The sequence below is a fragment of the Melospiza melodia genome, chromosome 3 (assembly GCF_035770615.1).
Source record: "Melospiza melodia melodia isolate bMelMel2 chromosome 3, bMelMel2.pri, whole genome shotgun sequence".
Classification (NCBI taxonomy): domain Eukaryota; kingdom Metazoa; phylum Chordata; class Aves; order Passeriformes; family Passerellidae; genus Melospiza; species Melospiza melodia.
In genome coordinates, this window is record NC_086196.1 from 66,299,858 (window position 1) to 66,324,523 (window position 24,666).

Consider the following 24,666-nt stretch of genomic DNA (forward strand, 5'->3'; position numbering starts at 1 on the left):
TTTGCCCACTGAGAGACCCTTTAGGCCAAAGATTGTGCAACTCACCTGTTCATTTGGGTGTTAGAAAACTCTTGTGCCATTCAATATACTTATTTTTTTCTTCTTGAACCTGTTTCCTCTGAGCCAACACAGTGGCTCAGGACCCTTCCAGAAAAACACTGGGGAGGCTGTGGAGAGGACCATGATCACCTCAGATTCCTGAAAAGCAGGCACTGAATGTCTCTGATGTCAGCTCTAAGCTTCTCTCCCTGCTCAGCTGAGAGGAAAAATGGATTGCCAATAAAGCTGTTCGGGTGAGTTACTGCATCTTTACTGGAGTTTAAAGGAATATACTGAGATCAGGGTGTTTACATTAAGCACATGTTCATGTTAGACCACCATAAGGATTCATACTAAGCATAAAAATGGATGTCTATAAAACTACAAAAGAGGAAAACTGACTTGTAAGGACAAAATGAATATGTAACACACACATACATAAATATATCTTATATATAGACATACACAGTGTAATTGTAATACCTTTAGTGCAACAGAAAGCCTTAATTATGTATGTGGGGTGATTTAGCAAACAAACCTTTTTTTTTTTCTCTGAGAAGTAACTTTTAAGCCACTTCACATGGCTCAAAGACTGGGAATCGGTATCAGTGGGAAAGGGAAGAAATGAGAAATGTTTAGAAATTCCAATGTTACCAAACATAAATATTTCTATTTCTGGTTTGTTAAACCTGTTTTAATCCTTTTGAGTTCCTGGGGAGGAGTAAAACAGCCTAAAGGTAAGACATATGATGTAAAAGAGTGTTTGCTGTGACCTTGCCAAACCTATGAACTGACCAAGAGAGGTGATGGCTCCAGAGTGCACAGTGCATGTTTTACTTTGCTAATCTCTAGAAGATCCAATACATCTGAAATATAGCAAGAAAATGTCCTGCAGGGCATTGGAGATGTCCTACTGACAAGAGGGAGCTGTATTCTTTTCTCATCACCTCATAAACAGTGGGGTTCTGACTGAGGATGTTAGGTAATGCTTGCCACAGACAGAACTCCAAGTGGGTATTACTTTCATTGTATAACCCTTTGAGATCTGAGGCAGGATTGTTTAACAAAGCATATTGTTTTCCCCTCCCACTTTTACCGAGCTTTGATGCTGATTTTAGAACTTGACAGCTGTGTTTAGACTTCTCTTACAGAGATGGGGAAATAGAGATGTTTGGGGCAGCAGGCAACGTGAACTTTGTGGAGGGAACAGAGTCAAGATTTGCCTTGGGAAACTGTGGAATTGATCCACAGTGATGAACTTCAGGCCACCCTCCTTTTGGGAGACTCCTTAGAGGTGAAGGGGGTGCTGGTCCCTTGTGCTGTCCCTCCCAGAGCTGTGTGCCTCAGGAGGGACTCATGGCCACTTGTCACCATTGCTGAAAGGTGTGAGCTCCAGCTAGGCACCATGCTTCAGAGCGGTCCCTGCCTTTGCTTGGGATTGGCATCCACAAGACTCACAGGACTGCTTGATTTTCCTTGTAGTGCTCTTAATTTTTGCAGTGTTTAGGTATGAGTATTTTGTGTGGCAAAATAATAAGAGGGAAAGAGTCATTATTAGGAACGGTCTCTAAAAAAAGAAAAAGTCAGAAGTTGTTACATCTATTGTAATAAATTAAAAGGAAACAAACTTCGTCATTAGGCTCGAATCACTAACATCAGTTCTTGTAGAATTGTGTAAGTTCATCCTCTACAGCATAAAGACAAGTGTATAGTTTGTTTTTATTCAGTAGCTGAGTTTATAGGCCCATCTTTGAATAATTATGGATATCTTGTTCAATATATGAAAATTGTGGTATTCTGCCATTTCTACAGATACCAGAGGAGAATGTCTTGAATGAGTTAGTGGGATTGCACACAGGAAACCAGGGACTGGGTTGAAATAAAAAAAAAAGAAGGGTATTCAAAATGAATAAAATAGAAATCAGGACAATCCTATTCAAGTTCTGAATATCTCATCTCTCCTCCCATCGCCTCTCCTGACTAATGTAGAAGACCAAAGATTCTTAATTCTCAACTTCTGTGAGGTATCATACAAACAAAGGCTCTTAATAATTGTTTGTCACAGTATTGTTTGGTTTTCTTTTGAGATAATGATATTTCAATGGTGTTTGCTTAAGTCATAGCACTGAGGAAAGGATTCCTGAGTTTCAGTAAGATTGTATCGAAAGGAAGGTGCAAAACCCCAGATGGCCTCAGATATTTGTTTCTATGATGCTTAGGTACATTCTTGTTTCCAAGAGAGAGTGAATCTTCTGAGCACAGAGCCCTGGGCAGCTTCTACAGTTTCTCTGTAGAAACACCACCTCCCCAGACCATGGGCTTGTCTGTGCTGTAAAAACACTTCTCCCACTCTGATATGGGATGTCCTTGACTTTGTTTTCTCACCTACTTTCCAGAACTTATTTGCCTTTGGCAGCTGATGGATGTGACATGATGAGCAATCCTTGCCATCCATTGCACACACTTGAGCACACTTTGAATTAATTTTTAACTGGGTATGAGAAACAAAGATAATTTAATGGCTATAACTTTTAACCACTTCACAACTGATCAGTTTAGCAGGAGTGTAAAATCAGTATACTTCTAAGACAATATAATATCATTTGTTATGGGTCAGTATCATTTGCATCCTGTATAAATTAAAATTAGAAATTCAGAGGTTTTATTTGGGCACTGAGTCCAACCTGCATTTATTTTCAAAGAACAAAATGTACTACAGGATTTTCACTTTCAACATAAGATGCTGAACCATATCCCTATAACTTAGCCCCTAGCTTTCAGTCATTTTAGAGAAGAAATTTTAGAGTATTTTTTGTCAATTTAGAACCAGATCCAAATTTCATTGCTTGCACAATTATTCATATTCAAACCACTGTGTTTGGTAGAAATGTCTGGAATGTGGAATATTGTATTTAAAAATAAAGCAAAGCAATCCTTAATAGCCACTCTATCATTTAGTTAAAACAACATCCCATACCCACACCATTCTGGGAGCAGGGAGTAGTGAGGATGGGAGAAGTAGTGGAAAGACAAAAGCATTAGGAGTAAAACTGTATATACAGTGGCCAGAATGAATCACTCTGAGGTTTGGAACAAAGATGAAAATATAAATTAAACAAAACTGCCTTTAATCCATAAAATACTTAGAATCCTAGTGCAAGAATCCAGAGTGTGCAGTGTTTAGTTCCCAAAAAAAAACGGTATGAAAGGCCAGGAAGCCACTTCTGCTTGGTTAGCCTTATACCAAGGATCAAAGCAGAAAGGTATCTCATTTCCATGTATAACTTTGAAGTGTTTTATAAAGAATTTCAGAAAATGTGCCTTAGAGTAGTTCTTACCAGGCTGCCTTGCATCAGAAGAATAAATAAAAACTAGAATGTCTCTTTCTGGAAGATGTACCAGTACTGTATTGTTCAAAACTTCTTCATCTGTCTCTAGTAATTCTTGGTTTGTGAACACCAAGAGTCAGACAGGTTTTTTATTGCCTTGGGATAATTTTTTTTCTCCTCTGCTTTCATAAACCTTCCATATGCTTCTACATCCATGTCTTGTTTTCAATTTTAGTGAAGCTTTTTATTTGGAGTCTCATAAAATTCTAATTTATTGCAGCTTCTTTTTATAAAATGCAGAGGGGAGGAGGGGAGTATTGAGATAGCATGTGCAAGGCAGTCCCAAGGAATGCATTTGAGAATTTATAATGTGTAGCAGTTTATCAACCCCTGCTTCAGTTATTGGCAACTGCTTTTCCTAACTCCCCAGCCTATGAGCCTGTGTTCTCATGGTGTGGGTGTAAGACATTTCATATCAGTCTATTTAAGCAAGAAAGCCTTCTTTCTTAGTTATGCAAACTGTCTGCATTTGCAGAGAGTGAAGGGAAATCAGGTAAAAGAGCCTGCCCAGTACATGATGTGCTCCTACAGCTGTCAGTTCTCACTGTCCTGTTGGGGACTCATTTCCATCAGTGTGCACTATTTGCTAAATACTCATAAGAAATAAGATAGGAGTGATATATCCCTCTGGAAGTCCTGGATGACAGCTGACCCTTTCCTAGGTTAGGAGCAGAGTGTTTGCCTTTGAGGGAGCAGGAATACATCCAGGCTCACCTACTTGTGCTCTGTTCAGATTTGACTCAGGACCAAACTGAACAAAAATGAACAAAGTGTATTTCCCACCAGCAGAGCTGTTTTTCTTTGCCCCTCTGGTGTTAAGTTGACCAATCTAAATGAAAGCCTCATACTTCAAATAGTGAAGAATTGTGGTGCTAATGTGTTACCATGGTTCAAAGTTACTGTGAAATTTCAAGTAGTCCCTGGCTTTAGCAGAATTAACACAACCTTTTTTGAGCAAGGAACTACATCACTTTCACATAACTAAAAAGCATCTGTGAAAAAAACTGTCCAGAGTTAAGGGTACAGTGCAAGAGCACAATGTACATAAAAGGTGTCATCAGGCAAAGGCAAACCAGAAGTTTTTTTGTGCAAATGACAGGTATATTTTTGCTTATGTTGTATGTTTGATATACATGTAAACAAATACATGTACACACATTCTGAACGTATTCTTCTTTGTGAATGTGAACCCCTTCCCACTCTGTACATGTTGTGGTATATCAGAAATACAACACTTGTGATGTTTAAATGTTTGGGGAGAAGACCCTCCTGGAAAAAGTTCACAGCAGTGGGTCAACCTAAGTACTGAAAGAGAAATTCAAGTCCTGTAGCACATTTGAAATCTATTCTTGCAGGGCTGTAAGGAAATATGAGAGCTGCTATGCTGGAGAGAAACTGCTGGGCACTGGACCCTTTTTTCTCCTCTAAATAAAACACAGAATAGGCTTTTAGCTGCCTTTTCTCCATAATAGCTACTTAACCTGCTCACTAACATTAAGGAAAAGAAAGGAAAATTCCAAGAAAAATTCCTATTCAGAGTAAAAAATATAAATTAACCCAAAGTGCGCAATGCACACCCTTTTCTTTCCTTCCTGTTTTGTTTGGTGTTTTCTAACTCTGCTTTTTGGACAGCTGAATGGGGGCTGGGAAAGTGTTTACAATATTTTCACATGATTGAGATGGCAGAGTTCTTGCACTCTGTGAAAGGCCTTCTGTTTTCAGATGGCATTGAAAGTTTACCGTCTCTCCAGACAAAAGGAAGAGAGCCCGTTGCCAGCGGATGAGTAATGGGCATGGCCTCCGCACAATACCTCCTATCCAGTCCTAAATCTACATGGTGTTCTTAGGCTTCCCAGCTTCTCCAAAGCAACCTTTGTCTCTGCTCTGGGAGACCAAAACTGCTCGTTGGGCCAGTGGGGATGCAGCCAAGAGGGGAAGGCTCAGTGACAACAGTTGCTCAGTGCTCAGTGCCCAGTATCTGCCTCCTTACCATGCCACTATAATAGTTGGGAACCCGTCAACAATTGAGCATCTTCTATACAAATATGTTGCAGACCATCTGTATAGTTTTCAGTTCCAGAAGATTCCAGTAACTCACTAAGTTTTAGTACTTTTTTATTTCTTCTTCTTAATCTGATGGGCTGCCCTGAGATAAGTGAGAAAAGTGGGAAAAGCAAAAGCCTGTCATAATTTCTTCGGAGCTAAAACTGCACAGAAGTTGCTAATTTCAGTATTTGTTTTCTTACAAGAAACTTGAAGCAGGCATTTTCCACTGTTAACAATTTTTAGGTTCTGTCAAGTCATCTTTTTTTTGGGTCAGAAAAACATTTTGGTGAAAATGATTGCTAACATAATCTTAGAAAATATTTGAACAGGCAATTCTGAAGTTTTTCCAGAGACTTGGTGTTATAGAGACCAGTAGGTAATTTTTTTTCTTGTTTCTCTTACAAAGCTTCCTAGAGCTTGCCTATTTGGAATTTATCTAAATGTGTTTATGTGTATATAGGTTACCTATGTGTGGGGCATGTATGTGTGTATAAGCTTGTCTCGCTCTGTGTACCTGTCTAAAAAACTTGCATTTCACTGTGCTGTAAAGGGCATGAAGAAGAGCTTTCTAAGAATTAACTAAGCATTCATTAACTGCACTTAATTTTGACTGTGTTCTTGGCTAAGAAATGTCAGTATTAATTTCTTATTCTTTCATGCTAATTTGGTGTTGCATAGCGACTCATGTATTGTTGTCAGGAAAATAGAAGCAAAGACGTAAGAGATACACGATTTCTTAAGGCTTGGTTGTAGCTGGTATCAGCAATTTACTGACTAACCTGTAGTAACCTGTAGTGCTGACAGTCCTGAGTACACAAGCAATGCATTAAGGTTATTAGCAAAACAATTTTCTAAATTACCTGAATGGAGCTTTCAAGGTAACTGATTCTATTCTTTGGACTTTTTTTCCTTCCCCCCCTCCCAATCTCCTTTTTTTTTTTTTTTTTTTTTTTTTTTGAGGAGTTAACAATCTAAAGCAGCATTAAAATAATCTGGCTTAATTTCCTCTGCTGAAAGAGCAAGTCAGCTGAAATTTAGACATTTTGCTGAAAAGAGGGGGGAAAAAACCAGGTAGTTTTTGTTTTAAAGGGCATGACCATACACATTCTGCTCTGGTGCCTTTAAAGGGAACTTCCCTGTTTAAATGCCCTTGAGCAGAGAAATACCAACACCTCTTAATTGTTTAATATATTACAGCCTAAAATATTTACAGAAGTGCTTTCCAAGTACTTCACTGTTCCAGGTGCTTAGTCCTGCACCTCCTAAAATAATAGGCTATTTCCCCTCAGTTTTCCTGTGCTTGGTGCCACAATGAAACATATGCTCCGTATCAAGGGAAGGGGAAGTGAGGGAAGTAAGTGGGATGCAGGACATTGGTGCTGGTGCTTGCGGCACACACAGACCTCTCTGTCTTGCGTCACAGAGTTGCTAAAGAAGGGGAAAATAACATGGCTTGTGCTTGGGCTGTAAGGTCCAAGGAGAAAAATATCATATTGTTGAGCATTTGAATGTCACTCTGCACAGAGGCCCCTTATCACTGTGTCCTCTGAGAAGCATCACAAAAAGTATAATAATTCTACTAAGCAGGAGGGCTGGACATACACCGGTCATACAGCACAGCTGTCATGCAGCTGCCTTAGGGCCATGCTCCAAAATGTATTTATTCTTTCATGGAGGTGTCGTGAAGCCAAAGTCTGATGTCCGTCACATGTAACCATGTTCCAGACTGAGGCAAAAAAATGATTAAAAAAAAAAAAAGCCTTATTTTGATCCAGTAGGGATAAAGTAAGATACAGTTTTCTTGGCCTGTGCTTAAGTAATTTATTTTTCAACTTGCTTAGCCAAAATGGACTGAGACTTTTCTCCACTCGAGAAATAAATCTCCTAATACAGAGCACTTGGGGCTCCCTGGGTTCTGTGAGACTCTGCCCTGACATATCAGGATTTGAGCTGTGCTGTCCCTCTTATCAGCACACCCATGGGCTGTGCAGTGCAGCCATTCCAGGAGCACGGATAACCCCATGGGCACTGGGTGAAACTGGGCAGGCAAAGGGACTTAGTCTGGAAATGCATGCTCAGAAAGTTCCTTCTCCTTCTCGAAAATCCTCCCACTGTGCAAATGCAGGCTAATGAAAATGGTTTAAAGAGCTGGGGTCTCAAACCCTTCCAATAGTTCTGTGTAAGGGAGCAGCAGCTGGATGGTTTCCAGTAAGGAGCTGGAGGGAGAGAGGCTCTGTCTGGCCCGAGGGAGGAGATAATGTGGAGTTAAACAATTCTGTGAGAGTGGAGGACAGAATCTTTCCGTGGCTGCAGTTTCCATCAAGCACTTCCCAGCACAGTTGCCTGCCATCCCTTTGAACCCACGTCTCCCATGTGACAGAGCAGTGATCTGGCTGCTGAGCCACTAGACTAATATTGTTCTTTTAATCTCACAAAAATGTGTTATAAAAGAGTTGGATTCACATGAGAAATTAAGTGTAAAATTTGTCCTCATAAAGACATTATACCATGAATGCTCTCTTTCTGCTGGCTGTAAGAATAGGTGGCTCAAGGGTGAAAGGGTAGCATTTACATTTAAATACACCTATTGGAATTGCACAAACAGAAGGCTAAAGCTACTGCTCCCTCTCTGAATGCTTTTAGAGTTTGCTGCTTTTTTTTACATAGTAGCATCTTTTTTTTTTTTTTTTTTACCTAATCAAAAAGGGAAATCGAGATGCTTAAGATGCCATAAAATAAAGTAAAGAAGGTCTTTGTGCCAGCAAGATAAATGGATGAGCCTTTTCAAAGTAAATATTTTACTTTTTTCATCTGTATGTGCCACTCAGGAGGTGAAATCCAGATTTCAACCAGAACTTTCTCTGCTGTTGCACTAACTGGTAGTGCTGACTGGGTGGATGCTGTTTACATTTCCCAGAGAAAATGAAATGCACGGGTTTTTTTTGGGGTTTTTTTGGTTTTTTTTTTTTTTTGTTTGTTTGTTTTTTTTTTTGTTTTCGTTTTTTTGGTTTTTTGTTTTTTTGTTTTTTTGTATCTGCCAAACCCAGATTTACCCTGTGAGAAAACAGAAAGCTTCTTAACATCTGGAGAAAACAGAACCTGAAACAGGGTGGGAAGGGCATTTAGTGCAAGGGTAGCCTGGCAGCCATGGTGCAAGCTCAGTGAAACCCTTGAAATGCCCCTGCTTGACCCAGGCCAGGGCTTATTCCCTTATTCCCCTTCCTCTCCAACAGCTTTTCCCCCTCTGTACAGTGACAGAGGCTTATGGGCTGGAGTTGCAAAAACTCTGGGCTTACCTTTGCTCTTTAGGATTTCTGATTGAAGAAAAGAATAAAAAGAAAAGAAAAAAAGAAAGAAAGAACCCCAAGTGTATTTTCCTTGATTTTTTCTTCAAATTGTTGATGGCTCTTTTATCATGATTTTCCACTATGCGTAGAAGGTCCAAAACTGAATGTGCATGAATAAATGCCTTAAAATTACAATGTAGTTGGAAATCAGGAGCTCCATGCTGAACAATTTTTGCACATACTCCCTGAAATGTATTAAATTACTACACAACATATAGCTAATAACACAAATCATTAAACATGTTCCAGACACCTCTGAACATTTAAGAACTTGAAATCCAGATCTGGATGTTCCAGTTTCTTTATATGTAGTTAATAATTTTTCTATTGAATATGTACACAAATCTGCTATCTTTATATATAACTTGGACAGTGGGGAATATTAAGTAATTAAAACAAAAATAATCCAATGATATGAACTTTGGAATCTTTGCAGAGTGAAATGATCCCATCATCAAAATACATTCAAAGAAAGGAAGAGTGAAGGAATCCATAACACCATGGTCAGTATCCCTCTATGGGTCTTTGTTTTTAGAGCATATCTCACTGTCTTTTGTTTGGGTTTTTTACAGTTTTGGCCTGTACAGCACTGAGTGTCTGTATAAAACAAAATAGTGTGTCCCTTGTCTTCCTAGTCTAGCAAGACTAATAAGTCTTCCTAGCCTTTATGGTCTAAGAAGTGTTGAATAATTTTTTCCTGTATACTTTCTTGATTTTTAATAATTTTATGTCAACTACTCATCAGTCATCTTTATTTTCCAAGCTGAGGAATCCTCTCCACCTAAACTCTCCATGTAGAGAAGCTTTTCCACATGTCAGATAGTCCTTGTTGCACCCTGCTTTAGCTCTCCTCCTTCTGCTATGCCTTTTTGGAGGTGAGGGATCAGAGGTGTGCTCAGTAGTGACTCTGAACATCCTCAGCATTGTTATTCTTCCCCTCAAAAGGACTCTTGAAGTGCTGTGTGCTGTCTGACTGCTGGTGAGCATTGGGATGACATTCTCTTGGAGTTTAAACGTCCATTTTAAGGAGGACTTATCCTCATGGCCCTCAGATTCATAGGGCCATGTTCCCTGAATTCAGAGGACTTTATGTTCTCTGCAGGGCAGTTTAGACAACCTAAATTTCATACCTGTGTTTTGAACTTACACTGCAATGAATGTGCCTCAGTGCTCCTGAAGGAGAAATCCCTTCCAGCAGCTAACAGTCTGTATGCCTCTTATGTGTGAAAATTTAACCAAAAATTGTCTTCTGAGCAATAAAATAGAAAGTAAAACCGATATTCAAAAAGTAGAGGGGATGTTCTGAGATTCTGGTTCCTGGCCTCAGTTTCCTGTTTTCAGTAGTAGTGTAATATAAAATGCAAAGTTTTTTCCAAGAAAAAGAACGAGAATCAATCTACTATCACTATTTGAGAGGTAAGTAATTTCTATTGTTTCTGGAGAAACCTTGTCAGGTTTCTCTTCCAGGTCAAAGAAGGAAGCTTGTAGTCACTTTTGGGTTTTCATATCATTAGACTGTGGTCAGAAGATGCTGCAAGTTGCTCTTTGAGGTTAGAATCAGACACCTCCATTCAAATTCAGGCAATATTATTGGGTATGGGCAGAGAAGTTACTGAGAGTTAGAAGTTACTAAAAGTTTAGTATCACGAAATTATATCGACCAGAGCTCAGCTACAATCAAATATTTATTTCCTAGTTTGAGGCTCTCATTTTATGCTTTGAATGAATAAAATACAGCCTGGCCAAACACAGGTTGTGAGACAAGTGCAAGCTCTCCTTAGAGGTTAACAACCTGATTGCTCTCTCACGCCAGTTTTACGGTCATTTAGCTCCATTGACTTTGGTGGACTGAGTCCTGATTTACAGCATTGCTTCAGTGCAGGTTTAAAGCTGTGCTGCACACTAGCAGTGCTGGTGTCAGGTCTTTGGGAGCAAAGTGTCTTTGCATTGTGCTTGCCACAGTGGTATCAGTTTCGAGGCCATAAAGAAAATATTTATTAAATCTACATCCACAGAGAACGTATTTGGCAAAAATTATTTTGGTTTCTCATTTGTGGCATTATTTTATCATTTAATGAGGTTTGTTGGTTTTTTTTCTCCTCCAGCGATTTGTCACTTAACGAGGCAATCCTGGGATTTCAGATCAGAAATATAGATCAGAAGCTTACTAAGTCCATATTTGTGCATAATTTTGGTTGGAATACCTACCATCAAAGTGAAATCTAAAAAACCCTGTTAAATTTAAAAACAGAAGCCCAGGAACTAAAAAGATAGAATAAGTAATTTTAGGCATGACTTGGAAATTAGTTTACCTCCTGTCATCTCTCCTATGTGTGATTGTAAGTTTGCACACAATGGACTACCATTTCTTCAATTTAATGTGCACCACCATAGGAGGTCTCCTGTGCTGCTTTTCTTACCTCATATTGGCTTCCTAGTGTAGAGCAGGCAGGAAAAAACATCTGAGTGAATGCATCTGATCAAGCAATGAGAATCTGTGCTCTTAGCTTGACTCATGTTGAGACAAAATACTGAGCACAATAAACTTTCAGCCTGCTCCTCTGCAAGGTAGATACAGCCTTGCCTGCTGGAGTTCTCCTTTAGGATCTTAAGCTCATGTAGGCTGAGGATATAGAAGAGCACATGTGCTTTTGATGTCTCTCTGGTGTACTGATTAAATTGCCAGAGCTCACTCTTCAGAGTCCTTAGTCTGTCACTGGGAAGCTGTAGAATGATCTTCCCTATGAGCCAGCCCTTGTCCTCTTACCCAGTGCAATGGCCATGTTCTTTGGAGAAGAGATCAGCTCTCTTCTCTTTCCCCTTAACACAATCTGAAGTGTGGTAGGAACATCAGGAGGGCAGGGCAGCATTAAAAAGGAGGATTTGTTTCCTGAGAGATGGCATTGTTTCTCAGTTCCCAGCAGCAGAAACTTTAAACTAATGACCTTTCCAGAACATGTAAGCCAGCTGAGCCCAAGACTCATGTTCGTTTTGATGATTTGATATTTTGTTATGAACATCTCTAGCAGGGACAATGTTTTGCAACATCATATTAATTATAATAATAAATAAAACCATACTCCCTTTTCTGCCCCAGAAACAATCTCCAAAAACAATCCCAACAATTATTGGGTAAATGATCGTGGTTGTTTACCCAATGGGTCTTGTGGGGCTTCTCAGCTTTTACAGTTGTCAGGGTCAGTGCAAGACAGACCCTGCCAAAAGAACCAGGTACCTGTAGTGCCAGTCCTGTGTTTCTCTTCCTCCCCCTCACCCAAATCCTGACTTTAGGGAGGGAGCAGATATTTTTTTCTTATGTGCCTGGCTTGCTGGGAGAGCCACATAGCTGTGGTCTGTTTGCTCAACATTAGCTGTGCTGCCCAAGTGTGAAAGCAAGCATGGAGTGTAGATTCTCTCAGACTTCTGTGGGATCTGGAGCAGATCCATGAGGAATGCTACTGTTTTCAGCACTTCCCTTGCTCTGCCTAAGACCAGGCACACTGAGATATGAATGTTGTTACAGCTGCCACATACTATATATAAGCCTCATGTTGATGATTATTGCTTTAAACTAGGAGGTCTTTGTTTAAAAATGTTTTCTTCCCTCTAGGATCTACCAGATTGAGTTATACTTGGAGTAATGCTTTCTATTTTTATTACTGTTAACAGTGTACCTGCAATTTACATAATATCACAGTTCGTATTTATAAAAAATACAGTTTATTTATTTGTTTGTTTGTTTATTGTGCAGACAGATTTATAGTACTGGAGAACTAGCCCCAAATTAATTGAAACAAATTGGCCTATTCATTTTTCAATTGTTCATATCATCTTCTGTTTTGGTTTCTTTATTGCTTCTAGTGGATCTGTTTCAGTCCACTCCCTCAATTATAGTGCTCTTCTTTAAAATATAATGAACTCTGTTGCATTTCACAGAGCTGCATGGTCAACTTATGTCACTTCTGTCACCCTGCTGAATGCCACATCACACTGCCAATGCTTGGAAGCAGTCACTGCTGGCTTCTGCAAGACTGGAAGGAAAGGAAGACCTGGACACATTGACTACATCTTAACTATTAAACAAAATTAGTCAGATAATTTTCCTGGAGGCCAAGTGGCATGAAATAGCTTGAATCCACACAGCTAAACTCTCTTGCCCTCAAATCACAGTGGCCACATCCAAAGTATCTATTGGAGATGGTGCCTGACCTGGGTCAATACCCAAGCTGTGCTTTGGCATTGTCTGGAAGAGCATTAGCAGGCTTGCACCAAAGCCATGCCAGGGACAAGTTTGGTGGTATGGATGGTTTCAGGCCCATGCCTTGCTAGTCTTGTTTAGTTTATTTAATGTCAGAGGGAAACCTCAGTAACTCTGCCAGTTGGAGTCAACAGAAAACCCCCTTCTGGCCTCAGCAACCAGGAGCTGCTGTGAAGCATAATCATTAGTTGTTCACCTCCTTCACATTTGGATTCTTTTTCTCATTTTATTTTTTACCAAATGATCCCTGAAAATATTTGAAATCTCATCGAGTAATAAAATTGGGTTGCTGCCTGCACAAAACTTGTTGGTTTTGAACTACCAAGAGAATTTTCACACAAGCTGAGCTTCTGGAAAAGCCAGCTTCAGCTCTCCTCCCTGATGAAGGGTCTCCTCTGGCTTTGAGCAAGTTGCTAAGAGCTTGTGTGACCAGTGCCCTGTTTGGATATAGGGATAAAAAGCAATGAGGTGCTGAGATACAAACACACCATTTGCTTGGGGTCACATAAGCATGCTCAACTGATGCGAACATAAAACTCCCTTTGATTTCTGTGGCAGCTTATTTCACGTGTCTGGGAAGGCAATTTATTTTAAACCCTGCAAAAAGGACATTGAGTATGTTGTTATATCAGGATATTTTCAAAGTCAGAGCTCTGGGGCTGGGTTTGGATAAGCCTGAAATGTCCTTCATACAGTGGGAGGTGGTGGAGAGCTCGTGCTCTGTTTTGAGAGCTAACTCTGTGCAATGGTACCCCAATTATCCCATGGAACACTGTACTGTGTATACTTCTGTGTTATACTTCTGCCTGCAGCAATATAAATCAGAATCAGGCAATTCATGCCTGAATCTTTTTCCCTATTCTGAAGATAAATGGCAGTGAAGGCCGAGTAGTTTTAAAGAGCTCATCGTACAAAATTATTGTATTAGACCATGCTGTATTACTGAGATTACAGAAAATTACCTACATGTATTGAATTAAACCATGATTTTCCAATGATCTCAGCAGCAGCAGCAGAACTGGGACAATTTAATCACTGCATTATCAGTTTGGTAGATAACTACTATCCTGAATTGCGGCTCAAAATGAAAAAATGGTATTGTTTTATCCAGAAACTAGCCCTTATTTAACTTCCAGCACTAGCCCTTACTTTGCTTAGACCTCAGGCATATATTTGAATTTCTGAAGCTGACAGGTACTGATTTCAACAACATTTAGAGCAATGCATGTTTTGCCTCAGGTTTGCTACAGGGCGAGTGTGCTCTTAATTAATGTGGTCATTTGATGTATAGTACCTTGCTGAACTATTAGAACTTGACTGTGTGCTTTTACCCAGTGTTTCTTTTTGGTTAAAAAGTCTGTTTCATAATTTACCTATTCATGGATCAGTCTCATAAAGGAGGTTGTTGTATTGTCATACCTTGCCAAGGCTGTACAAATCTTATTTAATGAAAATGTTATGAAGCAAAGAATCAAGTTGTTGTCCAGAATATTCAGAATACTCAATACTCAGAAATTGGTATGTTTTTCTCTGAGCTGGATTTTGAACAGCAGGAAGCATGGTAAAGCAGAGGAGGAACATTTAACCTTATCTAATTTTGCCTGCCTTTTCCTTCCCTTTTCTGTCTTGCCCCTCAAGCACTCTCACATGGATGCTTGCATATGGCAGTGGCTCTACTCAGACCTACTGAGACCAGTGCATCAGTTAAGGTTTGTAAGACCATAACGTGTTTATTTTTGCAGTCTGATCTTGTGAGAAACTGAGGAGGTCTTGCATCTCCCTCCTACTGATAACAGTGGTGTTGAAAGAGCTCAGTGCATTCCAGGGCAAAGCCTTGGAGGCTGTGGGTTAGAGAGCTGCTAACTCTCCTTTGGAAGTACATGCAGATTCCTTTGGCCTTCACTGGGGGAAAGCCTGGCTCCCCACTAAAGAAAAAGAAAAGAAAACAATGAAAATCTAAGATACAAACCCCCAACACAATAGTTGTGGTGGTCCAAACAAAACATAAAAACCCCAGTCTCAGCCCAAGCACTCAGTCTAGGGAGGCTTTGGAATCAGGGGCTCGAAGCTCCACCCAGGGATGAGTCCATGGTCTCTCTGTGGGAGAAGGGGACAGGCTCTGGCCGTGCTCAAATGGGCTTTGGTGTGCAAGGATGTAGCCCAGTGGCCTGGGCTGGTAGTCCCAGCCTGCTGGCTCAGTGCTCATTCACCCTGCGCAGCCTCTGAGCTGTGCTCTGCACCATCACCCCAGGCTTCATCTCAGGCTCTTTCTGACCCTCTTTGGCTGTTTAAGCTGGATCCTTTCAGCTTATATTCTCTCTCAAACAATTCCCTCTCCTCCCCCCCGCCCCTTCTCTACTTCCACAACTGAACTCACTTTTCCAAACTGCCCATTCCACCATCTATCCACTCCATATGTTTATATTTTCCTATTGCTGAGGCATGGCATGCTGACCTGCCTGGACAGAGCTCCTTTATCACAGAGATAAACATGATGTCCCCCTCACATAGAGTTTCTGTCATGTGTGACCTTTCATCTTGAACTGCCATGACCTTTTTTTTATTAATGCTGTACTGTGCTGCTCGCAGAAGCCAGGAAAGAAAATCTTTTGTTTCTAGATGGAATACTGCTAAAGGACATGATACGGTCTTGTTTTTAATCCAGCTAATTAAAATCTGCATGTGCAGTGTAACTGAGAATGCAGCCTTCGCCCACCACTTTCCCACAGGCAGGGAATAAAGGCCTTTAGTGCAGCAGCAACTAGCCACCCTTGGATAACAGAGAACAGAGACCACAATTCATCCCAGCTTTCCTTATCATATTCGCAGAGGGCTTTCCCCTCCCTCCCTCCCTCCCTCCCTCCCTGCCTCTTTCCCTCCCCCTCTCTCTCCGTGGAATCACTTACTGTAGCTATGTGCCTCTATATATCACTGCAGAATGTAATCAAGTTAAAAATATGTTAGCTTGCATTTATCTATGCTCCAGTGAGCTTCAAATATAATTCATTTCTAGTAAAAAAAAAAAAAAAAAGAAAGAAGGGGGGGGTGGGAAGGGGGAGAAAGAGAAAGAAAAAGAAAAAAAGAAAGAGAAAGAGAAAGTGACTATTTCTAATCAAGTGTCAACCCTACTTATTTTAAAACAGTTCTGCCAAGAACTAAGTGAATATCACTGTTTAGCAGTTCACACTTTTGTATGTTCATTATGTTGACTTTTTTGGATTTACTGGACGGTTGTGGTTATTACTAAAGCTGCCTTTTGTGTGTGTCAGGGAGAGGGTGCCATGGGATTTTTTTCTTATGAAACATTTTCTTGGTTAGTTTTTCTCTTGGTGGTTTTTGTTGGGTAACTGAATTGAGGAGGGAGGAGGAAAAGGAAGGCAGTCTGGTGGGAAGGAACAGTGAGAGCAGAATGGGAAGCATTAAAATTGAGCCCCCACCTGTTTTCTCTTTCTTCAAGTCATGTTTTATATGATGATGATGAGGTCATCAAGATGCATAAAAATGTGCCAGGAGATTCAAAACTTGGAAGGAGATTGTACAACATGAGTAGAAAATACATCTGAGTGCATGTGCAGAATCCCTTCCCCCAGAGAAGCGCACAAACAGGCTTTCTGTGGTCATTCCCTGGTAACCCGCACAAAGAGCTGCTCAAACAGCTGTGCCTTTGGCTGAGCACCATCCTTGGGGCTGCTGTGGAAAATGCTGATTTTGGGGCATTAACTTCCCCAACACAAATTCAGAGAAATATACTTGCAGTTATTAATGGAAGAGATTGTGAATCCTGAATAAATATGCGCTGTGTTGGGAAATTATTTCCTTTATTTATCGAAACAAAGATTCAAATGTATGTTGTACTCAGGGAATGATTAAAAGTATATGAAAAAACAATGCTTTGAATTCCAATACAGCTTATTAGGTGACATCAGTCTAACTAAAGTACCTGACACCACATTTTAAAAATATCTAAATATTTTGATAACAGAGAATAGTACGATTAAAAGATGTCAGAAGTACCATGCTGCCTATATAATAAAATATGCCATGTTGATCAAGCACAAGAGTGCTTTTCATAAAAATTTGATTATCTTATGCTGAACTTAAACAGGAATTGAGATCTGCACACTTTTCTGCTTTTACTACCTATGGAGGGACAATATTAAATAAGAAATAGCTATTACTATACTTGTATAATTCTGATATATTATATTTATATACCATGGCATAAGTTTTTATGTATTTTGGAATTAGTGTCAAATCAGTAAAACAGTGGTAGCCAAAAAGACATTTATATGCATTTTACCAAGTAAAGGTTTTCTGTTTCTCATCTTTTGAGGAATATATTCAATAATTGCTTTTTAATAGTGACACCTACTTTGACACACTGAAAAGGTTGTTAATGTCAAGTCACATATTTGATATAAAATTACTGTTTGCATATTGCATAAGCAGTATAAGATTTATGAAGCTTCATGTATTCCATTTAAGTGGGCTAATCTTAATAAATATGGCATTTTTTATTGTTGCTTAGCAGTCTTCCTTAGACATAAAATTAATTTGTATTTTGGGGAACAATTACAATTTTTATGGGCAGAGCCAATGTTAAATTATGTGTTGTTATTCTGTGTAACTAATAACATAAATTAGGGTGGTGATTATTATTTTTGTCACTAATAGCTGTTGTTGTAGGGCACTTTTTAAGGAGAGGACACATAACAAGAACTGAAAATCAACCCATTGCTATGTTAGTCACACATGGCAAGCAGCATGGCATAAATTCCCTCTGAAAGTTACTGAAGGATGCTGAACATCAGGGCATGCTAAAGGTCAGGCTTAATAATGGGGCATAAATCTCAGATCCCCACAGTGAACATCTAATGTAATGAAAATCAGGATGTCTTTACTGAGTCCCTAAACTGCTTTATGCGCTCACAGCTACGTTCACAAAGTTTAGCCTGTGATAGGACCCAGAAGTGTGTAGGAGGTTCTTGTCAATACACTTAATGAAAAGAGGATCAAAATAACATTCTGTAATCTCACCTGTGGGACCTGAACCTGCACTTCCAATGTTCTGATTCATCTGTGTCATCAGCAAATGTTTACAGGGATTCCTTGTTGGTGATTCCATGGAAAATAAGACTGTGACAGGAGGCCATGCATGAAATTCTGTACCAATTTTTTGAGTTTTCAATTCCCTTTTCAAAACTTTATTTCAAAGTTTTCAAATTTTCACTGTTTATGCATCTACTTTCTTATGCCACCTTTTTATTAACCTTGAGCAGAACAGATATATACTGATATTACTGAGAGGATATTCTACACTAAATGAAAGTTCAGGATACTGAAGAGGCTGACATATCATCCCTGGCAGTTATTCAAAATATTCACCTATGGTTGCAGAAAGATCCCTTTAAAAATTACCTTTCTTCTTTCCTATACTAACCTGATATTAAAGTAAGTACTAAAATCAGTGCCAAAAGGAGTGAAAGGAATAATGGTGATTAAATTCCTTTTCACACTGCAAATTTCCCTCACAATCCAATTCTCAGATTTCACTGCATCCATCCCGTCTTAAGAAAAGCTGGCTGGCCCAATTGTGCAAGAATGTTTTATAAGGCTATGAAACCAAAGGCTGGTTAATCAGGCCCTTTCTGCAAATGATAAAGACCAAGGCAGAAATGCTGCAACCAAACTGATGATTCAGGGGGACAGTAGGAGGCAGCTGCTGAACTGCAAACAGAATGTGAGTCACCTTCTCCCTCACTCTTGAATGAAAACAACCCAAACCAAAACAATAATATGATTAGAAATTACTTTCTCTACCCTCAGATTGAGGGAAGAGAGTGGCAGCCCATCTGTCCTTGCTTAAATAACTAGATAAGTTTATTACTTGTGGTGGATGGAATGGTGTAGCCACATAGCTCTGGAAATGGAAGAGTAATGCTGACCAAATAATCATGCCAAAGTCAGGTAAAGAATAACTCTGTGTGAATAAAAACCATCTCGGAACCTGGAATTTAGCCTTCTGCAACAGCGTAGTCACAGCAATAATCCTAATAAGTAATGGGAACATAGGGACAGCACTTGTTAGTTATAAATAATTAATCACCAGCAATGGGAAGTCTGTGGAGGCAGCAGGAGCCCAAGGCTGGTGCCCAGCAGGTACCTGGCAAATGAAACATGATGGGCACACACTATGTCTCCTGCCCTTGCCAGCCTCGAGTGAGAGGTATCAACTACTGAAACAGAGCGGGAGAACCACTTGCTGAAGGCATTGTAAAGACTTCTTTCTGCTCATTTATCCCTTGTTTTTCAGTAAGGTCCCAGGTGTTTTTATGGAACATGATTATGTGCAGAAGGAGGAAGGTGAGCTTCCACTCAGTTCAGTATTAAATTGAAAATGGGTCTTTGCAAACTCTTCTTCTCTGCCTGTGGTAAGAAGCCTTGAACTCCTTTAAGGAAGCAACAACTAAAATCCATTTTTCCAAATTCAAGCCCGATGCTGTTCCCATTCATACTGGTTGGATCAGTTTGCCTATGTACTCCAACATCATGTTTTTATCTTTCCCTGCAGAAAATGAAATCCTGAACTGTATCTTCTATCCAAAATCAGGAAGACAGTTTTGGACAGGTAGAGTATCCATAGTTCAGTTTTCTGAAATTGTCCCCACAAGCAACTAGCCAGAGTTTGGCTCTCTCAATTTGTTCACTTCCTATGATGATGGCAGTACTATGACATTTAATATGAATGTAATAATCCAAAGAAAAACAAAATAACATGTTTTGCACATTTTCTGGTACCAAGGGATTGCCATTTACTGCTGCTATTTAGAAATACTGACATACATATACGTAGCCTTTCTAGTTTTCTCAAAAGAAATGGGAACAATATTATATCTGAGAAACCTAGCTAAACATTTAGTATTGTGACTAAAATAATTTGTGGTTCATCTCAGTTTTACCTTTTTGTATATTAAACATGGAATAATTTCTCTCTGTCAGACAAGTACTATGTATATGCAAGGACCAACACATCTATCTTGCTCCCTGTCACTGCAGAAGGATGGGGATAATCCTTCTGTTTTCACTAGATCAGGTAGGACATTGGTAGCAGCAGACCTTTTACTACCACTGCTGCAGTTTTTGGGTTCAAAATGGCTGAAATGTGCTGGGTGCATCCTTGACACCTTTAACCTATTGAAAAAAAAAAAAAATGGAACGTCTCTAGAAGTTTCATTTCAAAATTTAGCCAGTATCAAATCTGGCATAATCTGTTTTCAGAGAGAACATGTGAGTTCTTAGAAGAAAATACTCCTGAATGCTCAGCAGTTGTTGAAGTTTACTGCTGACCAAATCTCTGGGAAGCACACTGAAACACCCCACAGGAACAAGAGATGCATAAAGCCTACAAGCTCTTTACCAGGTGGAAAAGCCATTCTGTAACAGCTAAGAGATGAAATGAAAGAAAAGAGACCCAGTTCAACACACATGAACTTTCTAAATCAAGGTAACTGAAAGGTCAAGAGAATAATCTGAGTGATCAGCAAGGTGGTGAGGCACACACCAAAAGTCAACTTCAGGTGTGCTTCCAATCAGCTGCTTGTTTTGAGAGAACGTAATTTCAACCTAATTTTTTGCACCTGCAGACTGGTTATCTGGATTAGCCTGATACTTAACATGTGCCCTGAGAATTTGCTCTCTTTTTTCTGAAGCTGTGTTGCTGCCTGTGCTTGGGCTCCTGCAGGCTTTACTTATACATTACAACATTGTATTTCCTTTTCCTTGGCTTTGCTTCCAGAAATCTATCAACAAACCTGTAAATTTTTTGTTGCTTTTTCATTGTCTACCATTTTGTCTTTTGTAAAATGATGCCACTCATGTCTTGAAGGTCAGTAAATGTCCTTTATGTAAACCTGCAAATGCTCATCAAGATGTTTAATGTCTTTCTCTGAGTTGTTTTAATTTCTAACTTTAGTGTTTTCCTCATCTTTTGTCTCAAATGCTTTCTTTTAGCTTCCAAGATTTTTGATTTCTACATTCTGTGTTCTCTTTATATTTCAAAGTGCTCGGAACATTCTGATGCTTTATAAAAGTTCTTGCATAGATATGCTTTTTCAGAGACTCAGCTGCTCACACCATGTTTTTTCTAAGAGTTTTTTTATTTTGGTGGTTACTACCCTGACAGATGGAATTCTTGACTCTTCCATTTGAAGCTGGTAAGTAATCTAAAAAGAGCTAGGTGGCCTTGGTGTAATTTGTGAGGTTGGGGTTTAATTTCTTTCTTTATTTACAAACAACCAAGAACTTTGTTGGTTTCTATAGCGAAGATGGAAATATTGCCATTGAAGATAAACAGAGGTTCAGGAGGGACAATTGTTTAAAAAGCAGTGAATTTAGGAGGCAAATGTAAACTTTCTTAGCACGATGAAACATAATGCATTCCTTTGAAGTATGTTTCAAAAACTGAAGTGTTTTAATTAATTATACTTTGAACTTAGTACGAGTTGACTTTTCATCTCTGACTTTGACTTGATTAGCTGTCAAAATACTATTATTATAATAGTATTTTAATATTTTTTTTTAGAAATTCTTTATTTGCTGCCTTGGAGAAGATCATAACATAAATTCAGGCACTTATAAAACCCTTCCTTCTATTTCTAAGCATTTGTTCTTGGAATAAATCCCACTGAAGTCCCTGGGAGTAAGGGATAATCTGGCCCATGATATCAGAGAGTTACTTTTGCCATAGATGTGTCTTGTCTGGTACCCTGCTTTGTGTCTGTTGGGCTTACTATGGAAATAAATTATCCTTTGTCAATGTCTTGCTGGTAGATTTAAATAAGTCTTAGAAAATTAGTGAGACACAGTTTTCTCTGTAGAAACTCTGCTAATTTGACTCTGTGGCATCCTGAACATCCAGTCATTTTATTATTTTGCTTTTAATGTCTATTTCAAAGTAATGCCTTGAAAAACCAGTAGACACTTCTAAATAAAGGTACATCACTTGTTCCCTCCAGTCTTATGAAACTGTTGTTTTCATGCAGTCTGAAATTTTAATTTCCTCACAACTTTCATATTTTGTGGATCCAGTAATTTTTAAGAAGTTTCATATATTGGCAAGTCAAAATTTTGCACAGCTGCTCCCCTTCATTAAAAAAACCAAACAAATGCTTCCCCACCCCCAAAAAAGCCAACTCCCAAAAAATCCCATTCCTTAAACAAAACAATGAAACCCAAGACGTTTTGAGAATAGTAATTCCCTGATGTTCTGAGCAAAGAAAACTGATGCAGGAAAATAATATAGCTCTCCAACAAAATGCCACAGATTTTCTAATTGGTTTCTTTAGGTCCTTCTATTCCAATGCCATCACTGAGTGTTGTATGAGCTTTTTACTTCTGATGGACTTATTTTTTTTCCCACCACCCCTCAGCTTGTGATAAACCCTCCAATCCATGCCCCAGCTTCCTGCTCCTAATATGCAGAACACATGTCAGAACAACGGGCCTAACTGGAAATTAAAAGAAAAAAACAAAACAACAAAAAGCCTACCAAAAAAGAAAACCAACCAAAAAACCCCACAAAAAACTACAGAGAGATACTATAAAATAAAAAATAGAGAAGTATAAGCACCAACCCATTATGAGCTTTAGGGTGATAAAATTGATATTTTGGAGATTCTAGAGATTTAGTTGTAGTGAGATTTTTTTTTTCGTTGCTAATATAAATTTCTTGGGCTTGTAAAAGATTCAACGAACCCATGGCTGTTTCTCATTAGTGGTGGCTGTCACTAAAATGAATATGTTGCTGAGTGTTCAGTTTCTGGGAAACGTGGTTGAAACACGAGCAGCTCTCTCGATGCAGAGCTCAGAGTCAGATGTTTTCAGAGGAGATGTTCCCCATTAAGTAATGACAGAGAACCATACGGAACACATTACAAATCGAAATACTGATTGATGAAGTGCCTGTGGTCAGCTTTCTACAGAAATGAGAATTTTGAACGTATTATCACGTCAGCATGGAATTGATCTCATGTACAATCACATTTTGTTTTCATTTCTTTTTTGCTTTACAGTCTCACACGTGCTGTTCCAGATCACGTTTATAGCGAGCCGAACCTCAGACTAAAGGAAATAAAGCATCAAGTTTGAGCTCTGATGTTTCATTGATTTAGCCAAGTTCACAGAAGCCAAGTATGTCTGAGTTTGTTCACACAGCTGGTGAGATATAAAGTCTTTCTCCCAACAGTAAACTTCTCCCCTCCCTCCAAGAGCTGGGAGAAGGGACTCAGAGTTTGCTGAACCATGTGGACCTTGGGGAGGGAGAAGAAGTGGGGTCACCTGGTCAGGCAGAGTGGCTCTTGTGTGAGATTGAATTTATCAGACTAAAAGCTCCTCTTTGTCTTCCCCAAAGTAGATGCTTTCCTTCTTCCACATAGCTCATGTGCAGAAATTTAGTGAGGAAAATCAACTGCTTCATGCTGACTTTAGGGCAAGATTGCCTGATTTGTTTGCATTCAAGTTACTTATTAGTCTAGCTGTAAGTTCAGTTTTGTGTCAGATACAGTGACCTCTTCTGTTTTACACAGAAGACAAACAGGGCTGAGCGTATGAAACCTGTGTACACAAATCACAATGAGTACGTGACTGAGTTAGAGCGTATTAAAAGAAAAATATATAGTAAAATGGTAAATGTAGAGCCTTGGGTCCTCAAATCTAGCCTCTTTTTTTGCCAAACAATTCTTAAATGGTGCTTCAGTAAAAGCCTGAGCTGCAATAGACTTAGACACATATTTAGCACAGTGTTATGAACACTTAAGTATTTCTGTTCCTGAGATCCCAACATGAGATTATTGGAGTGGTAAGGCACATCAGGTGTAAACGCCAAGTCTTGCTTGTGCCTTTGCTAATGGAAACTCACTCAAGTGAATACAGTTGCTTGGTTTGCATTTGCACGGCTGAGGCCATGGCTTGGCCTAGGACTTAAAAGTTTGAACATAAGGGAAAAATAACAATCAAATGTCTGCTAATGCCTAGAAATGTGAACAGTGGACTGAATCTAAAATTAAAAATTAGGAGGGAGAAATATCAGACATTCACATAAAGCACTTGGGTAAAATTTAGGGTCTATTTTTTCATAATCATTGATTTCAGACAATTGGACCTGATTATTCAGAATTGTTAAGAATGCAGAATCCTTAGCTGAATTCTCTGAAAATGAAATCTTTGAGACTTACAGCAAAAATAAAGTTTCCTAGCCCTCTTAAACACATGTGAGTGTTTGGGGTTTTTTTCTAAGAATTAGCCATGGTAAACTGTCTTTCAGGGATCTGATTTCTGCCCTTCAGACTTCTACAGATGTTCTTCAAAATGCAGAACAAATGTACCTTCCTGATAAGCAATTTGTTAGTTTTCACTTCGTGTTTATTCATGTCAGAAATGTGCATTGGTACGTAAGCAAACAATAGTGTTTAAGTGCTTAATTATTTCAAAGGACAAATAAATGTGGAATAATATGAGGAAATATTTACAAGCAGCTGCTCAGGGTTATCAGATTTCAAGTTATCTGTAGCTTTCATAATTATTTCAATGT

The 24,666-nt window shown here is 39.1% G+C and overlaps 1 long non-coding RNA gene across 2 annotated transcripts in view; it reads left to right on the plus strand.

Annotated features, from left to right (window-relative positions):
- LOC134415994 (uncharacterized) overlaps positions 1-24,161 on the plus strand; it is an 84,030-nt gene extending 59,869 nt beyond the window's left edge. The window contains exons 6-11 of one of the 2 annotated variants that reach the window (XR_010027154.1): positions 124-293; positions 9,258-9,324; positions 14,718-14,788; positions 19,651-19,707; positions 20,358-20,583; positions 23,150-24,161. This is a non-coding gene — a long non-coding RNA (uncharacterized LOC134415994). Of the gene's footprint in view, positions 1-123; positions 294-5,426; positions 5,851-9,257; positions 9,325-14,717; positions 14,789-19,650; positions 19,708-20,357; positions 20,938-23,149 lie in introns of those variants that run through there. The other variant, XR_010027153.1, reaches the window with a different exon arrangement.
- The last annotated feature ends 505 nt before the right edge of the window (positions 24,162-24,666 follow it).